A 22,500-nucleotide genomic window follows, 5' to 3' on the forward strand; every position below is an offset into this window, starting at 1 on the left:
CGCACACACAGGGGGCACACACACACACACGCACACACAGGGGCACACACACAGGGGCACACACGCACACACAGGGGCACACACAAGGGAGTATCACACACAGGGGGCACACATACACACACACGCAGGGGCAAACAATCACACGGGGCACACACACACACAGGGGGCACACAACACAGAGGGCACACATACACACATACATGTACGCACACGCACACACATACACGTACGCACACGCACACACAGGGGCACACACACACGCACACTCAGGGGGCACACGCACACACGGGGGCACACACACACTCACACACACACGCACACACACTCACACACTACACGCACACGCGCACACACACACACACACACACACACACACACACACACATTCACGCACACACACACACACGTAAACACAGGGGCAAACACATCACACACACTCACACACTACACGCACACACACACACAGAGGACACACACACACACACGCACAGACGCTCACACACACACACACGCACACATTCACACACGCACACACAACACAGGGGCACACACACACACACACACGCACACACACAGGTGGGGACATACACACACGACGCACACACACACAGGAGCACACACACGCACGCACACATGGGTACACACAAACGCACACACAGGGGGGACACACACATACACACACAAGCACACGCACGCACACTCAGGGGCACACACACACGCACACACTGGGGCACACATACATGCACCACACATACACACGCGCAAACACGCACACATAAGAGAGACACACACATACACACACAAACACACACGCAGGGCACACACACACACACACACACACCACACGCGCACACACACGCACACACACACACACACACACTCACACGCACACACATGGGTAACACAACACAACACAGGGGGCACACAGGGGTACACACACGCACACACACACACAGGGGGGGGGGACACGCACACACACGCACACACTGGGGTCACAGGGGGCACAAACACGCACACACACACACACGCGGGCACGCACACACACACACACACACACACACTCAGGGGCACACACACACACACAGGGGAACACACACACACACAGGCGCACACACACACACAGACACAGGGAGCACACACATACACCCACACACACACATACACACACACACACGCACACACAGGCGTACACACACACACACACACACACAGACGCAGGCATACACCACACACACACACACACAGACACAAGGGGCACACACACACACGCGCACAAATGGGCACACACACACACTCACACACACGCACACACACACACACACACAGAGGTACACACACAAACACACACACGCAGCACGCACACACACACACGCAGCACAAACACACACACACATTCACACACACACAGGCGCGCGCACGCACACACACACACACACACACACACACACACACGAGCAGGGAGCACACGCACACACACACACACAACGCAGGGAGCACACACACACACCACACACACACACACACACACACACACACACACACAAGCACACACACAGGAGGCACACACACGCATGGGCACACACACACACGTGCACACACACACACACCACACACACACACACACACACAAGCACACACAGGAGGCACACACACGCACGGGCACACACATACACACACCACACACACCACACACACGCACGCACACACACAGAGGTACACACACGCACACACACACGCAGCACAAACACACACACACATTCACGCACACACAGGCGCACGCACACACACACACGAGCAGGGAGCACACACATACACACAGCACACACATACACACACACACACACGCACACACACACACACACACAGAGACGCAGGGAGCACACACATACACCACACACACACACACACCACACACACACACACACACACACACAAGCACACACACAGGAGGCACACACACGCATGGGCACAAACACACACATGCACACACACACACACACACACACACACAGACGCAGGCAGCACACACATACACACACAGAGAGACGCAGGCAGCACACACATACACCACACACACACGCACACACACACACACGTGCACACACACACACAGGCACACACACACACACAGGGGCATACACACACACCACACGCACGGCACACACACGCACACACACACATACACACACAGGGGCACACACACACACACACAGGGGCACACACACACCACACGCACACACACTCAGGGATTGGGACCAACATAAAAAATACAGTAACTTCAACCTGCTATTGTTTACTGTGTATATCAATCTGTGTAATACTTTATGATGAAATGAAACACTAGCTTCCATTCTCTAAGAAATAAAGCCCCGCCCCGCCCACTAATTAATCAGTGGTCCTTTTTGTCGAAGCACTTTCTATTGAGAATGTGGAGTTTAAACACTAAGTCTACTAGCTATTGCTGCTGCTCATTATACTTAGTGCTAACAACTCACTCTTGCGCTTAGCACTACTGGTCTTTGCAACAGAGAAATAACAGAAAGTTGTTTGATGTAGCAGCCTCATCTTGGATAGTAGGCTTCCCAGGGACACGATCAACAATTTTTTTGACAAAAGTAGAAGGATAGATCAGCTAAGGAAGGCTTATGGAAGTTATCTATTGCCTCACAAACTTTACTAGAGAGTGTTTTAAGCACCGCATAAGTCACTTCTCTATTAAACACTAACTGCAATGAATAGGGAGTGGTAATGAACGCGTGGGCGGAAACCATGGCGACCGTGTGGGCGGGTCTTTAAATTTGCAAATTTAGCAATAATTGAAGGTCCCAGTCAGAGGAAGTGCGAAGCACTTAACCTTTGCTAATCAGGTCTCTAATTGCATGCCAGTCTCATGAATTAGCCGCCCTTCCTACCTGAGGGGGAGACCTTGAGCCTAACCATGCAGTGGCGTGTACAATGGGGGGCTTGAGCACCCCCCTGTCCTCCCAGACAACCATGAAACTAATCGTATCACTCAGTAGCTAGCTAGCTAACTGTGCAGCTCTATCTCAATGACACAACGATTACAAGTCATGACCACCTTGTTATGTAATGCTAATTGCATGCATAATAGATCCTCTGCACTATTCCCAGTCACCTCTTGCTCCACTGAGAGATACTGAGAAGCAATGACTAACACTAGAATGACTGGACATCCCCATTGTGATTGACCAGTTTGCTAGGATGTACCCCAGAAGAATAGTGCATGGAGATCCTACAAGATGACTGACTCATAATTATGTCTTATTATCACGCTATGCATGCATTAGATCCCATTTGAGTGTATTTAGCAGGGAACTATGAGCTATAGTACCGGTACTATAGATTACTCTGGGCTACAAACTACAACATTATACATTATATTGTCAATTACAAGAAGATACACAGAAAAATTATTGTTGCTTTGTCTAGGAGAGAAGCTCTAGAGGAGAATAGTAGGAGCCGCTCTTTTCTTGGGCAGTGTGCTGTACTTTTTTGCATGGGGGAGGAGCTGGATGTATGAAAGATACGCCGCAATAAATGCGGGGCGTAAAATCGCGCACGCTATGCGCACGGCTCCATTTTTTTTTCTGTAGTTTTGAGCACCCTCCTGCTTCAATCGCCCCTGCCATGGGTACACCAGGAGTGAACTGCATGCACTGAGCAGATATCAAACATTCACAACTGAAGATGTGAGATGTGGAATGCTTCTTCAGAGGCACATTTTACACTTCACACTGTCAAATACAATTGGAGGAAAGTTCTCCCATTATTACTGTTTTATCAAATGCCTTCATTAGATGTACGTGCGCCAGTTGATCATCCTCCCTCACAAGTTACATAACTGAACAAGTTACATAACTGACCACAACTATTTAAAAATTGGACATGAGCATGGCTAACAGCTATTAATACGTTATGATGCATGTTATTGCTGCACTTGGTCGAATATCAATAGAAATGTACAACAAAAAATGACATGATTGTTTACAGTCGTATACAATTAAATTAATGCAGTCATTGGCAATCGATCAACGCAAAATTAGGTTTGGCGACAACAGTACTTAATGTGTACTTCAACATTAATTTGATGGAAAAAACCCTGGGCATATTTGACCCACTTGAATGTTACAACAGTAATGTCATTCGGCATCGTACACAGCATCCCGTGCTTCCTTCACTACGTATCCAAAGGAACTGTCTACAACGCAATTGCATTTGGAGTCACAGGATTGTCAGGTTCAACATGTACTTCTATATATAGTGTACTTCTATATATAGGCACAGGGACACCTTCGTCAATAAGTACACTTGCTTTTCAGAGTACTTCTGGATATAGTTTTTCCGGTATGGTGTGTGACTGTTTAAGACTCTGCGTCTGAATAGTCCGGGGTTCCGTTGGCCGAAAACAAACAGCAATTCCCCTCACTATTATTACCGTCTTGTCTTGCCTTGCCGTCTTTAATTCTACCACATTGGCAAACTCAGGTGTGAATACTAAAGGTGTGAATACTAATGAGGAAGAATGCTCGAGCTCTTCATTTCTTGTCGTATCTTGAACTGGTTTGGCAGGAGTTGAATGAGCACATTAACTGTGTGAACGAGAGAACGACGACCACTAAGTAATGAGCCCACAGTCGAACACAGGGCGGATGAGACACAGGGCGGATGAGATTTTGCTGGTCTTTGTTGCATGTAGCATGCATGTACGGTCTACTTTATACGTATGGCCTCAGGCTCTTTTGCTGTGGTACATGCATGGTCCTGGATAATCATAGATGATGGCTTCTTATAGCTGGTTGTTTTGGAGTGTTCCCTGACATGATTCTATTGATGGCAAGCTTGCATGATGTCTTTTAGCGTCTTTTAGCTTGTTGGTTAGTCTCACGAATCAGCCGCCCTTCCTAGGTCTCTGAGACTGCATGCAATTAACACAACGGACCTAATGAGCACAAGGTTAAGTGCTTCGCACCTCCTCTGGGTCCCAGTAGTCTAGAGGAGGTTGGTCACGCGTCATAATTTGCTCATGTGACTGCAAAATCTTTTCTTTTTTTGTTGCCATTTCCAATGAATCTCCAACCCTACTTACTTGACACCAACCAGGCCAGGAAAACGAGCACCCCTAAGGCTAAGACTGTTAGAAAACTCAGTCTGTAAACCTAGGCAGCTGGATCTCCTCACCATATTCATTCTGCTAATGCAAGTGTTAGAGCTCCTCAAGTATACTGTAAGACAATATGCTTATGCTGATGCTTGGAGTGAGGTACGCGATAAGAGAACTGGCCCACTCATCACAACAACAAATATTGGAGAGCAGCTGCTTCATTTGTGCTTGCTTCATTTGTGCTTCATTTGTTAGAACACAAGCAGTTCAGCGATCAGGTAAAGTAAGAAGTGCTAAAGCTTCAGTACTCAATATTATAGGGGTGCTACTAAATGCAACAGCATCACTGTATTATAATTATATATAATGTCGAAGTTCAGTTGTACTGAAATAACGGCTTGAGATAATTATTGTAATAAATGTCACATGTCCCTTGGTTTTTTGGTAGGTGCATCATGCCGGTATAAAGTTGTTGGTTGGTTGAAGAAAAAATTTGCTCAGCCCCGAAATGCAGAGGACTTCTACTTTGCTTTTTGCTTTTTGCTTTACATTCTTCTGTTGCTGTACAAACTGAAGAAGCTAGTGTTAAGGTGCACAATACAGCCAATGTCAGCGTACAGACCGCACGCACAGAGGAGGCGCGAAGCACTTAACCTTTGCTAATCAGGTCTCTAATTACCGTTGTGTTAATTGCATGCCAGTCTCATGAATTAGCCGCCCTTCCTAAGTGAGAGACCTAGGAAGTAGGAAGGGCGGCTGATTCGTGAGACTAACCAACAAGCTGAAAGACATCATGCAAGACAGCCTGGAGCAAAGAGCTTGCGAATCATGTCAGGGAAGACTCCAAAATCCAGGACCGTGATCGGATGTATTAAGGTATTAAGGAAAAACTATATCCAGAAGTACTCTGAAAAGCAAGTGCACTTATTGACAAAGGTATCCCTGTACCTATATATAGAAGTACATCAAATGCAATTGCGTTGTAGACAGTTCCTTTGGATACGTAGTGAAGGAAGCTGTGTACGATGCCCTCATAAGGAATGACATTACTGTTGTAACATTCAAGTGGGTCAAATATGTCAGTGACTGGTATATACCGTATGGGCCCAGTACAATGAAAGGTGTATGGCCATCAAATTAATCATCAAATTAATGTTGAAGTACACTGTTGTCGCGTAACCTAATTTTGCGTTGATCGATTTCCAATTACTGCATTAATTTAATTTCGCACGACTGTTGTTCTAATAGCATTGTTCACCGCTCATGCCATTTTTTGTTGTACATTTCTATTGAAATTCGACCAAGTGCAGCAATAACATGCATCATAATTATACACGCTGTTAGCCATGAATATAATGCTCATGATTATCAATGTCCAATGTCCAATTTATAAATAGTTGTGATCAGTTATATTGCAGTAACTTGTGAGGGAGGATGATCAAACTGGCACATTGTAGTAACGTACATCAAATGAAGGCATTTGATAAAATTAGTGGCGTTAAATCCAGAAGGTTAGCCGAGGTTAAAGGTCATAATATTCAGTCTGAGCATGCGCGAATATAATAGTCTGCGATTTTCTCAATAATTAGCCGCTCATGCGGTCTAGGCTAGATACATGCTGAGCCTTAGGAAATCAAGTCCACAGAAGGAGCCAAATAAGGAGAAGGAGAAGTCCCTTACAGTAGAGAGCTTTGTCCCTCCAGGAATCTCTAATTTGGCAAATAATTACTATGCTAATGCGTGTATCAGTGCTTGCTAAACCTTGATTCATTTCTGGATGTGATGTGTGCGGTTCTCATGAAGGTAAACGGAGATAACTAATGTGAAATATACATGCAGAGTGTGTGATAGAAACAGTGGACTGTTTGATGAGGGGGTATAAGTTCTCTAATGTCCGACAGGATCCACCATTATCATAAAGTCCCTGCAAGTCACGAGTCACAACCAACAATAATAATTATAATTATTCACATAGCCATATTGCCTTACATAACAATCGGTGAACAACAAGATGCGCACGAGTTCTACTGCCATCTCATCGACCATTTAAGTGAACGAGTCAAGGGTGGTGCGTGTGCGTACTTTATTAGTGCTCAATTATTAATTTGTGAATACTGTTCTCAGGACAAAACAGGCACTTTCAACAGTTACTAAGTTTGAGTAAGAGCAAAAAAGTTGGTTAATTCATAAGTACAGTGTGTATGTCACCACAAAGTGTGGGTGGTACTCATACTATTCACACATTAACCAATACCAGCCATCTGCACCCAGTGTGGACACTCGTGCTCTCATAAAGTAGAATATCCAGTACTGGAACTTTATGCTTGTGTAGGTAACCAAACAGCTATATTCATATACTTAAGTTATCAACTTTCAGGGCCAAGAACTGGTTGCAGATTGCACACCAAGTGAAGAAATCTTATCTGACAGCCAATGTTCAAAGTACAGTGTTACTTTATTCATTAACTTACTTTATTCATTAACTTTAAATAAGCTTCTTATAGTTGTGGAAAGAAGGGTTCCGTGAAACTAACTAAAGCAATTACACGATTCCCAAAGCACTCACGTAACAAGAATGCAGAATGCAGAATGCAGAACAGGTAATGTCTGTGTAAAAATCATCTAATTTTACTGCTCAATTTCAGAACGGGGAGCCCTGAAATTCAACAATTGAAATAATTATCACATGTGTAACTGTTAACAGAGAACTTCACTGAAGATACAAGGACAAAACACATCAGTCGTATACAATCTCAAAGGAGCAGTGGTTCACACAGGGTTCAATCCAAACATGGGTCGATCAAGAAACAACTGTAAAAAATGGTTTTGCGCTGACGACCAGACGGTATAGCACCTACCCATCAATTGATAATATTTACCCATTCAGGTGAAAGCAGTGAGCTCTGTGGCACCCTTTCCTCCTAAAACCCCTGACCATCCATAACTATTGGTAGAGTTACAAAGAATAGTACGACCTTCCACACCTACATGTATACACTCCTGATACTATGTACATGTACATGTATGTCTTGTGTCATGTATGTCTTGTGTACATGTAGAACAACGAGCTGATGTACACTCGAACACTTCAATGTTGCGCACAATTCAACCACTACTCTCTAAGGCCTGGCTTACTGATGAAGTATGTTGCTGACATACACAGCTATCACATTTACATGTTCCTAAATTAATGCTAAATTAATTTAGGTAATGACCAACTATGCTAAACTGGTGGCACACACAGCTAAAACAGTAAGCACTACAAACATTACTTTTTGATATTTGTTATACATGATTAGAGTGGAAAGAACGTAGTTGTGCTAAGCTCTCAATTCTTCTCAAAGCTGACTGTTTCAGGTTACCTAGGAGTAAAAAATTGGTACCGAAAGGTAATTTTTAAAGACTCTTAAAGTATGACAATAATAGAAAGTTGCAGGTAAATTTTCTCCAACAAGACCTATTTTTGTGTATTATAAACAAGGGCCACATGCACTGGACATTGCTGGTAAGATACCCAAATGTAAGAAAAACTAGTTTCACAATGAATTTCACAGGTGGTAGATGTACTAAACAAGCAGGCAGAATACTACGACGCGGACTACAAGCTAGCCTGGGATAGAATCAGGTACACACAAAATCTATAGGGCAAAACAGCAAGAATTATTACAGAGACTTGGGCTTAGACACAATTGATTGGATGGAATGGAAATATGTACACAGGACGGTAATAAAATTACTTGGAATGTGTCACACGGTACATGTGTGAGATATTAAAACATAGTTACAGGACAATCCGGTACAAACCAACGGATTCAATGTGGGATATTTGGTACGTGCGTACCTATACCTCAGGTATATTAAGGACTGGGACCTTCAATTATTGCTGAATCAGCTAAAACGCAGCCACGCCCACGATTTTTAATATGTTTTGTGTGTAAAAATTTTGTGCAGCTACTGATCTTTTTTAGTTCTAAAAACGGTGTTCTAAACCTTCCTTTTAGCTCTTAATTCTTAGTGTAGTAGGTAGTTCAAAGGCTTAAGCAGACATATCTGCTGGGAGAGAGCCACTTCTTTGGCCAAAGGTGAGATTTTGCACAAAACTTAGTCTTACAGCTGGCAATAAGTGACATTTTTATTTTTATAGGCTAATAACTTACTCTAAATAGAACATGATGCTCTCTCCCAGCGGATATGTCTGCTTAAGCCTTTGAACTACCTACAACACTAAGAATTAAGAGCTAAAAGGAAGGTTTAGAACACCGTTTTTAGAACTAAAAAAGATAAGTAGCTGCACAAAATTTTTACACACAAAACATATTAAAAATCGTGGGCGTGGCTGCGTTTTAGCTGATTCAGCAATAATTGAAGGTCCCAGTCCTTAATATACCTGAGACCTAACACGCACTACTCTATTCTATGTAACATATTTGGAATACAGACAGCATTATGCCGAGTGTTTGTGTTTGGGTTGGCTTGGGACTTTGATCAAGACAACATGGGTCTACTGAGAAAGCTAATGGCAGAAGAACTAATGAATGAAAATGTGATGTAAGGGATTTAGAATTCGCATAAGTACGAATTTACTAACAGGAACAACAAGGAAAGGAAAGACATATTGAAACTCACAATCCCAGATTCTTTCCACTACAACCCCAATATGTTTATAGAGCCTCAAATCTCAATCTCAACTAACGGCAACAAAAAATCAACGCTACACAATGTCAACCCCGACACAAATTATCACAAATTATGGCAAAGTAAACCTACTAAACCAGCAATCTGAAAAGTGTACGATTAGTAGCGGTGACAAGCTCAGTCAAAGAGACTCCAGCCTACTTTATGCGATTCTACCAATAAAAGAATATGTTTTAACCCCTCCCCACCCTCCCCACACACCAAACAACGCCATACCCAGGCACCAGTGATGAAAAATCATTTACGCATGCAAGTAGTCTCTCTAGACACATAGGCAAGCAGGAAGTATACAGTGCAACAAGTGTGACGAGCGGTAAGTTCATGAAATGAATGCATAATGATACATGCATGTACATGTACAATAATTTTCTCCCTAATTTACAGGTGCGTTACCCTAACACATTTAATATCACATCTTGTGGAAACACACAAACAGAGCATCAAGTTGCAGAAACTTAAATTTGATTCTTTTGACAGCTTCTTAAAATGGAAGGAGAGAGAAAATGGAAGGAGAGAGAAGAACCTCTTACGTCCATTCAAAACTGTGCACCGCAAACATATCTGAATAACACTACCTACTACTATTACTGCAGTAGAGCGGGGATATATCAATCAAAAGGATCACAGAAACGTCAAATCGTCATACAGCGTTCACTAATTTCAGGCACTAATTTCAGGTCAGGTTGCTGTAACCTACTGCAACCACCACCACCACCAGTCCATGAAACTAAATTAGGCCACCTTAACATTGAAGAGTCAACAAGACTACAGATAGCAGCAAAACTTCAACAAGTAGTAGCAATACAACGTATAATGGATGATCTAAAAGATTCGATTGAAAACGGGCCACCAGGAAACATCTTATAAAAAGGCAGGATGTATACAACATTAAACGGCAGTACAAGGTATACACAGAGATGCTAATGAAGAAATGAAAGACCAAGTATATAATCCTATTCTCATAGGATCAACCTCATAGGATCAACCACTCGAAATGGATAACTTGTCGACTTTATACTAGGGATACAAACAGAATTTCAACAAGATATGATAGTTAAATTCGTATGCTAGTTAAATTCGGCACCACAGTGTGCAACCAACTGGTATTCCTTCACCGAACTCATAGGATGGTGTCGAATAAGGAGGATTCCTTGGTAGTGGTAGAATTCCTACGAGCTGTGAAAGAAAGATGTGGAATGCTTAATACCAAATGGACCAAATGGTTCATGAGTGACGATGCAGACACTGCATGGAGGGCTACATTCGGTGACCAACAGACTCGTAAGCTACTATGTGCTTGGCATGTTGACCGTGGTTGACCGTGCTTGGAGGAAAGGACTTCAAGATCTCATACCAAGCAAAGACAACCAAATAACTGTATACCACCACCTTAGAGTGCTTCTACAAGAGACAGAGGAGGCTCAATTTAGAGTAACACTACAAGAGTTTCTGACTTACATAAAGGAAAAGCACAAGAGGTTTTATTCATACTTCAACGTTCTAGACTAGAACAATGGAGCTCATGCTATCGAAAGTATATGCTATCGAAAGTATACGTTCCTGGAAGCATTTCATAGGGTGCTAAAGATGATATACCTAAACAATAAACAAAACCGTACAATAGACACACTGCACTGCTAACAACACTACTAAGGATATCAAGAGACAAAGCAAGAGACAAAGCATTTGAAAAGCGTAAGCCATCATATAGACACAATGAGATTAATAAGCGTCACAAGACTGCCGTCGCCATGGCCACAACTCAAGCACATACCTATCAACAAATTTCTTCAGGCAAAATACAATCGCAGTACAATCGCAAAGAGATTCGGAACTTAAGTACACAGTACAGATTAACAACGAAACATGTCAGTGCCAGTTAGCATGTAAAGAGTGCTCGATACGTGTACACATCTGTTCCTGCTACACATCTGTTCCAGTTCTGCATTCTACATTCTACCATTTGTAAGCACGTTGGAATGGTGACAAGCTTCTTGCTACTCGAGTGAGAGGAGTACTGTTGTTGTCTAATAATTGTTGACTGGTTGTCATGCAGAATGCAGCTGGCTGCACTTATGTATTTTATGTACTAGTACAAAATTGTAAGCACGTCCACTACATTGCCATAAAAGAAAAACTAGCACTGCAAACTTCAGATAGTAACTCATCAGTTAAGGAAAGTCAGCAGTACGTCCTTGCGCAACGAGTGAAAACACAAACTAACAAGCAGAAAAGAATGAATACACTCGAGTCAAATGTGCTACAGCTCTTGTGTCAGAATGCTCTGACAGAGACCTTCAGCCACAGTCTTAGCACACATCAGAGCAGTAATACGTGCTTTCAAGACTCGCTCAAGCTCATGTTCTTTACTGAAACTACCTGTGAAACGAAAATAGTGAAACAAAAATATGCAGCTAATAAAAACCAAAAAACCATGAGACACAGAATAAGTTTAAATCAACAAGAAAGCGGAGAACTTGTACAATTGTCAAAGCCAACGTTAAGCTGAAATAACAAACGTAAAACAAATCCCTCACCTCAATAGAGCCAAAGGTATGTGGCTCTTGTAATGAGTGCAATGCATGGCTACACTACTCTTGTGCAGGACTCAAAAATATTCCGGAACAATATTATTGTCAATTGTGTTCAGTTTCAGTATAGCTAGTATTTCTGCGTCTTGTATCATGTTGCTGTATAGAATGCCAGAAGGGGGTAGGTAGGTACTAAGTAGTATACATATATATAGTTGGTTCTATTAGTTGCCCAAAGCTATAAAACGTGGCTATTGGGTAGGGATGACACGCCCATATACAATGAATTAGTAAACTTTGACCTGGGCTAACCTTCTGTCTTTAATGGCTAGTGTTTAATGGCTAGTGATAAAATGATGGCAACGAGGGGGCCGGGGCCGGGTCCATTCGTTTGGGAGAACTTTCCGCCAATTTACTTGACGGTGTGAAGTGTAAAATGTGCCCACCATATCTGTGAAGAAGCATTCCACATCACATCTTCAGTTGTGGAAGCCTTGAATGTTTGATATCTCCTCAGTGCAAGTGAGAGAGATCTTTATAGCAGTTCACTCCCTGATCGTGTGTACCCATGGTTAGGCAGCCGCCCTTCTCAAGGTCTCTCCCCCTTCAGATAGGAACGGCGGCTAATTCATGAGACTGGTATGCAATTAACACAACGGCAATTAGAGACCTGATTAGCAAAGGTTAAGTGCTTCGCGCCTCCTCTGCCGCACGCATGTTAACAACAGCTAGTGTTCAGACGAAGAAACAGCAGTAAGTGTTGAGGTGCAAACAGATGAACCTGCAATCACAAGTGCTCACCCATGCAGTCGTATCACCTGAGCTTTGTCTGAAATGTTTTGTGACTTTGCATTTATGTGTACCAGCAGATTTCCTGCAATTGTCAGCAGCAGCAATGACTCGCCTACAGAACTCAAATGTTATGTAAATGTTATGTATAATCTGGCCAAGGTGTGGGTACCGAACGACCAGACCAAAGTGATTCCTGTTTCCCTGTTCATAGGATGCTTGTAGAATATGTCACCAATTTCTTTTCAGCTACAGACAGTAGGGATTCTCATTTTATATTCCAGGTTCCACCATGTCCACATGATTATCGATCGTGGTTGGACTGCCAGTTTGGTCAGAAGTGGCCAATGTGGAGTGTATCTGAATTGCATGGGACCTCTCACCAGAAAAACACAGTCCATGCAGGTATATATATTCATGCAGGAGGAGACGGGTTGTGGCTACATGATTGTATTAACTCCGGGCTTAGTGTGTCTTTATATAATTATAGTTTGTGTGCGTTAGCCAATAATTATTCCTTCAGTGAGAGTACTCTCCGTCGTGACATTGCTGATAGCTTTGGATGCCAGTATTCTGGTATCATGCATGTGTGCACTATAGAATTTGGGCACGTTTTATCACCTCACAGATATCTGTGTTTAATGAAGCAGCCCGTGTTAAAGCTGATGGTGTTGACTTGGTGAGTGGATTAGGAGTCACTCAGTGAGAAGTGTTTGGAGTGGAGATGTATATCTCGTTGTGTATATCTCGTTGACGGTTCACTGAAGAAAGCGTACGATGCTCATCAAACCAGGTTAATGTTTGTCAAGGGGATAGGAGGGTCAGATTCTTCCATCATCAGCTTGTCGTGGAAGATTGTAAGTTCTCTGCTGCATTCGATAACACTGCATAATTATATCAAATGGTGGTTACATGGTTACTTCAATTCCAGGTATTACAGCAAGCAGCTGGAAAAACCTCCGAGAAGCAGATGTTTGGATAAGACAGCTTGTAGTGGAAAGTAGAGCTATGACGGACAAGCTGCGTGATCCTGCTTACGATAAAGTTTCTGAAAACTTTCCCAGGAAATTGAGTTCATTCAGGGAACAAGCTGTCCAGTTTTTAATTAAGTCATAAGTGTACTTAATTCAGGGTGGTTTGAGAATTCCTCTCAATTAAACGTACCCCGGCGCGGTAATGATTAACGCGGAATAAGAAACCTTATGCTCTGCCGGTTCAGTGTGTGGCATAAAAGATGAAGCTGTCCGGTCTCTTGTCAATTCAATGATCAAAGAAATGACGTAGCTGGTAAGTATACTGCATGCGTACGGTACATGTATACATCTATATAATGCAACTGATGGGGAGTGGAATTCATTAAGATCAAAGGGGAGAGAACGTCCACTCAGTATTTTTTAGATCCGTGCTCAAGTTCGTCGAAAGTATACTAGGCTCTCTGTCAAAACTATGACAGATATGTTAACGCCCAAAGGTAGGACCTGGTATACATGCATGGTCATAAAACTATGTCATGGTATTATGATTCCATCGCAGAGTAAGGCTCTAGGAAAACCGGACATTTCGCACATGCAGCACTCACCGCTGTGGGTGTGGTTTCACACAAATCAATTCCTGTTTACTTGGAACCATTATTTCTATGGGAGGAGTGTCTTAGAAAACATTACAGCTGTGATGTACTTCAAATTACCTACGTAATGATACTACTTGCGCAGCATACTCATGATCAGCTATTTTTTGCGCATCCATTTTGTGATTGCATTATCATCACTACAAAGATAGTGGCACCATAGTAGCTTTCTTGTTAGCTCCACCATGACTTCCACGATGTAGTGTGTGGAAGGTTGAGAAAGAGTTGCTCTACAGATATGGCTGCAACTGGTAAGTAGCTATTTTTTTCTAAAGGAATTAAAACATGTTAAAAATGATGTCAATATTGTACAAAACACAAGTTAATTATTAGGTAGTAGCTACAAAACATGCTAGTACAAACATTGTAAATGAAGGTGACGTGAGGCCCCTTGAAAAGACTTCAGCTATCAATAGCCAGACAGACCTGCAGGAGTAATTTGGTATTAACGTACATAATAATTATCTATATACAGATAGTGAAAGTACACATCTATCTAACCTGAAAAGCTGAAGAAAAGACTTTAGCTATCAATAGCCAGACAGACCTGCAGGAGTAATTTGGTATTAACGTACATAATATACGTACATAATATATACAGATAGTGATTCATCTAACCTACATACTGGCATCCCTGTCACAACATTATCCACTTCTCTAAGAAGGCAGATAGTGCTTAATACAACCCGTGATAGCTACTTGGGGAAACCATACAGAGTGGGAAACCATACAGAGTGACTGTTTCGTTTGTTTCCTTTGGATTTGTACCCGCCAAGGAGGTTAGCCACAAAAGAATTGCACCCAGGGTAGACTAAAGAAATCCTCGCCACAGGCCGGCCATAATCACACACATAGAGCAATTCCAAAGCCTTCTTCCAGAGAGAAGTAACAAGCACTTTCCATTCTTCCAAATGGCACAGTCATGCTAGAGAAGAGGACATGCAAGTAGGATTAGGGCTTAAGGCAAGGGGCAGAAAAGTATTCAAGCTTGTTTTAAGAGAACTTACCAGGCAATTCCGAATGAAGTTGACCGCCTGAAGTTGACCGGGTTGACCGCCTGAAATGTATGTATAATGGCCGAATATTATCTCCATCTGGCACCAGCCAAAGTTGCTGCCAGACCACCACCTCTTAAAACAAAGAAGACAACACCACAAACTTACAAATATTAAATATGTTAAGGCTTACTTTTTGTTCAGAAGTAGACATCATTTCCCTGTGTTTGTACACAAATTCTCACTTCAAGAATGTTCCTATAACTCGTGTTAAAACTACTGTCAAGTTTTATACTAGCACGTAGCTAGGAGCTTAAAGTTTAATCTGCTATGCTTCTTTTGTCTCTAACATTTCTTACCTTAGGACTAGAGCGCTGCTTGTGTATGAGGTGCACATAATCATGTTCTTGATCTGGTTCTGTTGTAAGTCTGCGACACATTACTCAATTTTGGTGTACCTTGAAGCATTCCTCTGTTTTGACATCATGTCCAGTAGGAAGCCACAAGTAACTTGCATTACGTGAGCTTCCTGTTGGTCATGGTACATGAATACTAAGGAATATGTTATCTTGTAATAAATAAAATTGAGTAATTGTCCGGGATAAACTAAGTGGTGCAATTTACATTGTGTGAAACAGCGGTGCACTATTGAGTTATAGGTAGGGTCCGCAATGGGAAAGATGAAAGTGAACGAATCAGTCTCAAACTTCTGCTGTATATGCACCTTTAAATTCCAGTTTCCGTTACTCTTTTTCTTGCAGTGATGCCCTTTAATTTACAAAATTGGCCTGAAAGTTCAAAGGGCTCTCATTTTTGAACAATCTGATCAACTATCATACTAACTTTCGATTACTGAATTAACTGGGGGCATAATACATATAAACCGAGCAAAGATTCTCACAGGTAGGTATTTCAAGGCTAGCAGCATATAGTAGGTCAAGCATTTTGATAATTTACTTGTAATATTGTTGAATTTGCAAGTCTCGCATATGGTTTTCAGAAAGTACTAAGCCTAAGTAGTTCATATATCAAATATCAAATGAATTGCTCATTGCTTACCATCTGGCGGGAGGGTGTTTATATTTTTATTTAGTGTATGCATCCCATAATTGAACCCCAGTGCCCAGTGTCACACGAACATGTTATACAGACACCAGATTGTGACATTCAGGAACCGAGCAGAAGGTCTCCTTACAATCAAAGAGCATTCTACCTGCAAGTCAGCAAAATACACTATTTCAAAAGAACTAGCTAAAATCTGTCAGATTGTGAATAATAATTATGTGTTAACGTTATTTCAATTTAAATTTATGTTAATATGTATCTATAGATTTACAATTCGGCTTGATGTAATTGTATATACATGTGCAAAAGCTAGAAGATTGTATTGAAAAAAGTGATTTACTACCCTTTGTGTTGTGAGCATATATTTTAATATATGCTCACAATAAAGGGTCTACCATGTTCGATGTGACACTAGGGTTCAATTATGGGATGCATACACTAATTAAAATATAAACACCCTCCCGCCAGATGGTAAGCAATGATATATGAGCTTAGTACTTAAATAATCAAAATGTAAATTATCAAAATGCTTGACCTACTATATGCTGCTAGCCCTACCTGTGAGAATCTTTGCTCGGTTTATATGTGATGTATATGCCCCCAGTTAATTCAGTAATCGATCCAGTGCAAAAGTTAGCATGATAGTTGATCAGATTGTTTAAAAATGACACTTCTTTGAACTTTCAGGCCAATTTTGTAAATTATGCAAGAAAAAGAGTAACGGAAACTGGAATTTAAAGGTGCAGCTGATCACTCCCATCTCCATCTCCATCGCTGTGCTGCCGGCTTGGAAGGAAGGCCTTGAGGCCTTGAGGTGCTGACTTTTATATTTTCATTTATTTATAATTATTTATATTTTCATTTATATTTTCAATTAAATTTAGTGTAGTGTACAAATTTAGTGTAGTGTAGTTGTGTGGTATTGGTGATCACTCCCTAATGTTAATGTGATACTAGAGCCGTTTAGCTGTTTTATTTTTATTTTTATTTTTTTTTATTTTTTAATTTTGTCCGGCCAGCTGCCCTCTCTTATGGCCCGGCCACTGCCCCACTGCGTCGCTGTTGCCGGTGCAATGGTTCTGCTAAGTGCCTGAATCTCCCCATGCTCTCATTGTCTCCCTGGGGAGGCTGGGAGATGCCATAACACTCCACCTCAAGGCACATCGTCCTCTTCCTCTGGTCCTCCCCAAAACTCAATCTCCGATCATGATCCCATAAGATCTCACACACCGGGCTCTCTTCCTGATTCTCAGCCCCCAAACCTCCCCACTCGGTCACTCGGTCCTCAGTACCCACATTCCCACATTCCCACTCTCCGTCCCCAAAGGGGCCCGAGACTCCTGGGCTGCTTCTCTGAGTATTCTCTGAGTACCTCTCTCTCTCATCTACTGTTGCCAACCCAACTGACTGTTCCCTCTGGCTGAAACTTACTATGCTAGCCGAGTGCGTCCTAGCAAGCCCTGCTTCTGGCCATCGCCTCCGCTGGTGAGAAATCCTTAAGCTAGTAAAGTCTCGCCTCAAACGTTGGGACGATGGGGACTGCCTAGGCCTCTGGACTGAAGCAGTGGAGAGCTAACAGCCGACGAACCTCCGTAACCAAAATGCCTTACATGCCGCTCAGAACGGCCAATACAGAAAAGCCATGAAGGCTCTTGGAGCAGCCCCAGCAGACGAAACAGTCCTGAAAGACATGCTAAGACATGCTAAGCAAGCACCCCCAGGTTCCTCCTCCTGGGACTCCCCCTGGCCCTACCCCATCACCAATCAAATTAACGGGGTCAATTGTCTCGAAAGGAGTTAAGTCATTCCCCCCTGGCTCAGCCCCAGGGCCCCCGTCCAAGCCACCTCCGTGAGGCTGTTCTTTGCCCGTCACCAGATCACGGGAATAGACTGCTCTTCTCTCTAACCAGCCTGGTAAACCTGCTAGCTTTTCCACCCTCCATCAGACCTCATCTCTGTGGGGCAACTCTAATCGCTATTAAGAAGAAATGTGGAGGATTACGCCCAATTGCCATCGGTGAGTCTCTTTGTCGGCTCACTTCGAAATGTCTCGCTTTCTCTTCTCGACCCGACCCTTCCCCCAAACCAGCTGGGCGTTGGAGTAAAAGGGGCAATTATCCACGCAGTATCCAGCCACTTCTCCTCAAGCCCCAGCGACAGGTGCTGGACTCTCCTTGTGGATTTTTCTAATGCATTCAATAGCATCGATCAGGGAAGCATGTTTCAGGAGTTCCGCAACCTCTCTCTCCCCCTGGATAGAAGCCAGCCAGCCCAGCCAGCCCAACCTTCTTCTGGGAAGCCACTCCCTACTCAGCTGCAGCGACCTCATTGAAAGAGAAGGTCCGAGAATTGGCCTCCACTTAAATAAAGCCAAGTCTCTCCTCAATATTCCTGCTGAGGCTGATCAATCTGTCAACCCCCTGCTATCCCCATACTCCTTGGTTGCCCAGTCGGTCCTTCTGCGAGGCTTCATTTCAAACCCGCATAGACAAGATCAAACTCTCTCTGAACCTTCTCCACACCCTTAAAGACTCTCAAGCACAAACCACTCTGCTACGCTCATGTCTTGCACTTCCCAAAGTTGTCTCAGTACTCTGGGCCTCACCAAGGGAGTCAGCAACACCATGACACTCAGGGCAGGTGAACTGGTCATTGTGCAGCGGCCAGTAACACAGGCACGGCACGATCGAAACTCACGATCCTGGAGGTGACGGGCACCATGTCATTCATGGAAAAATCCTGTCGAAAGAATTATGTCGATTTTTAATCTTGGTCTGCAAAGTGTGGGGTTGATGCGAGCATCTATGGATGCTGACAGGTGTAAAAATATGGGTGATTTACGAGCCAAGTGGCAAGAAACCTGAATTTAAGGAGAAGACACTGGATAGCATAGCTCCAGTCAAGATTTTGCTTTGTTTAATAGGCTTCAGCTAAAAAGTGAACCGTTCAAATCATCTAGTGCTGCGTCTGAAACTGCAATTGACGATATTTGGAAGTGTGTGTTCAGGAAGTGTGTTCAGGAAGTGGAACCAACTAATTCGACGAGAACCAACTGAGGAAAGGACGGATCTAAAAGCCATTGTTGCACTCTCCGTTTGTAATCAAGAAGTGTGGATCTTTTGATTGTTCCATTTGCCGACCACCAATTGAAGAATTTTCAGCGCTTCACGATTTCCTGATCCAATGCCTGGACCATTACAATGCCTGGACCATTACAAGACATTTATTGAGGTTTATGGGACGAATACAAATGAGTCACACCGCCCGTCTCTTCAAAAAAAGTCTAGAGCCAAAACTCTTCTATTTTCATCAACCCTTCGCCACGTTCAAAACGTTGACATGATGCTAATGCTAGAGTGTGAACACTGTGGTCGATGGCGTTTGCTGTACTCTAAATATAAACTAACAAAAGAGGAGAGAACCGAACTTGACAACGCTCTAGAAGAAAATTAATATCATTTACCTGTGGGTCACCTCTTCAAGATTTGGATTTGCCTGGAAGGTTGGCGAACGTTTATGTTCGGGATATGGTGTGTGAAGAACCTATAGAACGCTTGTATTACACAGCCAAGTACCTGTATCTACTGTGGATGCACTCAGGAAACAGACAATTCTCAGTTCTACCCACAATGTTCTGGATGCCAAAAATACCTTTGCCTGTATGATATAGTTGTTATTTTTGTACAATTTCATGTTGTAAACCTTTTTAAAACACAAATTGAAAATAATAAAAAAAGTGCTGACACTGCAAATAATTGTGGCTCAGTTGCTGTTGTCCCTCCTGGCCTCAAGTAATCAGGGAAGTAACCTGACCAGAAACAGAACTACCTCTTGTTGTGGCCTATAGAATAACAGCCAAAAATCATCAAAACAGCTTTTATTGCATATACAGTTAGTGCAATGCTTCGTGCACCTGCTGGTGAAGTTTTAAGCGTTATCTGCTTACCATAAGAGCAGGCCAGCAGTGCATGGATATGAAACGACGGTAGTTTACGGTGTCCCACTCATTGCATCGGATGTAGCGGAAGTTTACGGTATAGTATACGATTATTCCAAATAAAAATGGTCTCAAAGAGAGTCACTAGTTGTTCCAGCACTGAGTCTGAGAGCGTTATTTGAGACGAATTTATGAATGAGAATAATGATGATGGAGGCTCTAAGATAGCCTTGAGTCATGACAAGGATGCATTTTACATGTATATAACACACACACTCACACACACAGGGGGCACACAACACACATACACACACACGCACACTCAGGCACACGCACACAGGGGCACACACACACGCACGACACACATCACACATGGGGGACACATATATACACACACACACAGGCACACACATTAAAAAAAAACACCACACACACACCACGCACACACACACACGCACACACTCACACACGCACACACCAGCACACAACAAAGGGGGCACACACACACACACAGGGGGGACACACACACACGCACCCACAGGGGCACACACACGCACACACACACACACGACACACAAACACATAGGTACACACACACAGGGGCACACACACAGGCACACACACTCACAAACACCACACACACACGCACACACAGGGGCACAAAACACAGGGGGCACACACACACACGCACACAAACACTCACGCAACACACACACACGCACACACAGGGGCACATACACACACAAGCAGACACACACACACACACAAGGGCACACACACGCACACACAGGGGCACATAACACAGGGGGCACACACACACACACGCACACAAGCACTCACGCAACACACACACGCACACACAGGGCACATACACACACAAGCAGACACACGCACACTCAAGGGCACACACACAAGGGCACACACACGCACGGGCACACACACGCACACGCACACACACCACACGCACACACACACACGCACACACACACAAATCCACACGCACACACGCACGCACAGCATATACGCACACACACAAATCCACACGCACACGCACACGCACACACACAAAACACACACAGGACGCACACACAGGGGACACACACACACACGCACACACAGGGGCACACACGCAAACACAGGGGCACACACAGGGCACACATACAAACGCACACACAGGGGGCACACACACACACAGGGACACACGGGGCAAACACACACACACAACACAGAGGCACACATACACACATACGCACACGCACACACACACACTACACACACGCACGACACACACACACACACACACTCACGCACATACAGGGGGGCTCACACACATACACACACACACACACTCACGCACATACAGGGGGGCTCACACACACACACACACGCACACACATAGGGGCACACACGCAAACACAGGGGCACACACAGGGGCACACATACACACACACGCACACACTCACACATGCACACACAGGGGCACACAACACAGGGGAGACACACACACACACACACACACACACACACACACACACACACACAGGCACACACACTCACAAACACCACACACACACGCACACACTCACACACGCACATACAGGGGCACAGAACACAGGGGGCACACACACACACACACACGCACACACAGGGGCACAAGCAGACACACGCACAGTCAGGGGCACACACACAAGGGCACACAAACACACACACGCACACACACACACACACCACACGCACAT

The 22,500-nt window shown here is 43.7% G+C and overlaps 3 long non-coding RNA genes across 4 annotated transcripts in view; 1 reads left to right on the plus strand and 2 right to left on the minus strand.

The window, feature by feature from the left end:
• Window positions 1-22,500, minus strand: part of LOC135343892 (uncharacterized) — an 84,299-nt gene that overhangs the window by 48,046 nt on the left and 13,753 nt on the right. The window lies entirely within an intron of this gene.
• LOC135344498 (uncharacterized) lies at window positions 8,118-8,603 on the plus strand. The gene is made up of 3 exons (XR_010397461.1): window positions 8,118-8,264; window positions 8,330-8,374; window positions 8,422-8,603. It is a non-coding gene; the product is annotated as an uncharacterized LOC135344498 (long non-coding RNA).
• On the minus strand, window positions 15,053-17,235 carry LOC135344485 (uncharacterized). 2 transcript variants are annotated; one of them, XR_010397457.1, is made up of 4 exons: window positions 16,119-17,235; window positions 15,772-16,017; window positions 15,266-15,689; window positions 15,053-15,190 (listed from the first exon to the last, which is right to left on the minus strand). It is a non-coding gene; the product is annotated as an uncharacterized LOC135344485 (long non-coding RNA). The 2 variants fall into 2 exon arrangements; XR_010397456.1 differs by having other exon boundaries at window positions 15,772-17,235.

Source organism: Halichondria panicea, chromosome 11 (assembly GCF_963675165.1).
Source record: "Halichondria panicea chromosome 11, odHalPani1.1, whole genome shotgun sequence".
NCBI classification, from domain to species: Eukaryota; Metazoa; Porifera; class Demospongiae; order Suberitida; family Halichondriidae; genus Halichondria; species Halichondria panicea.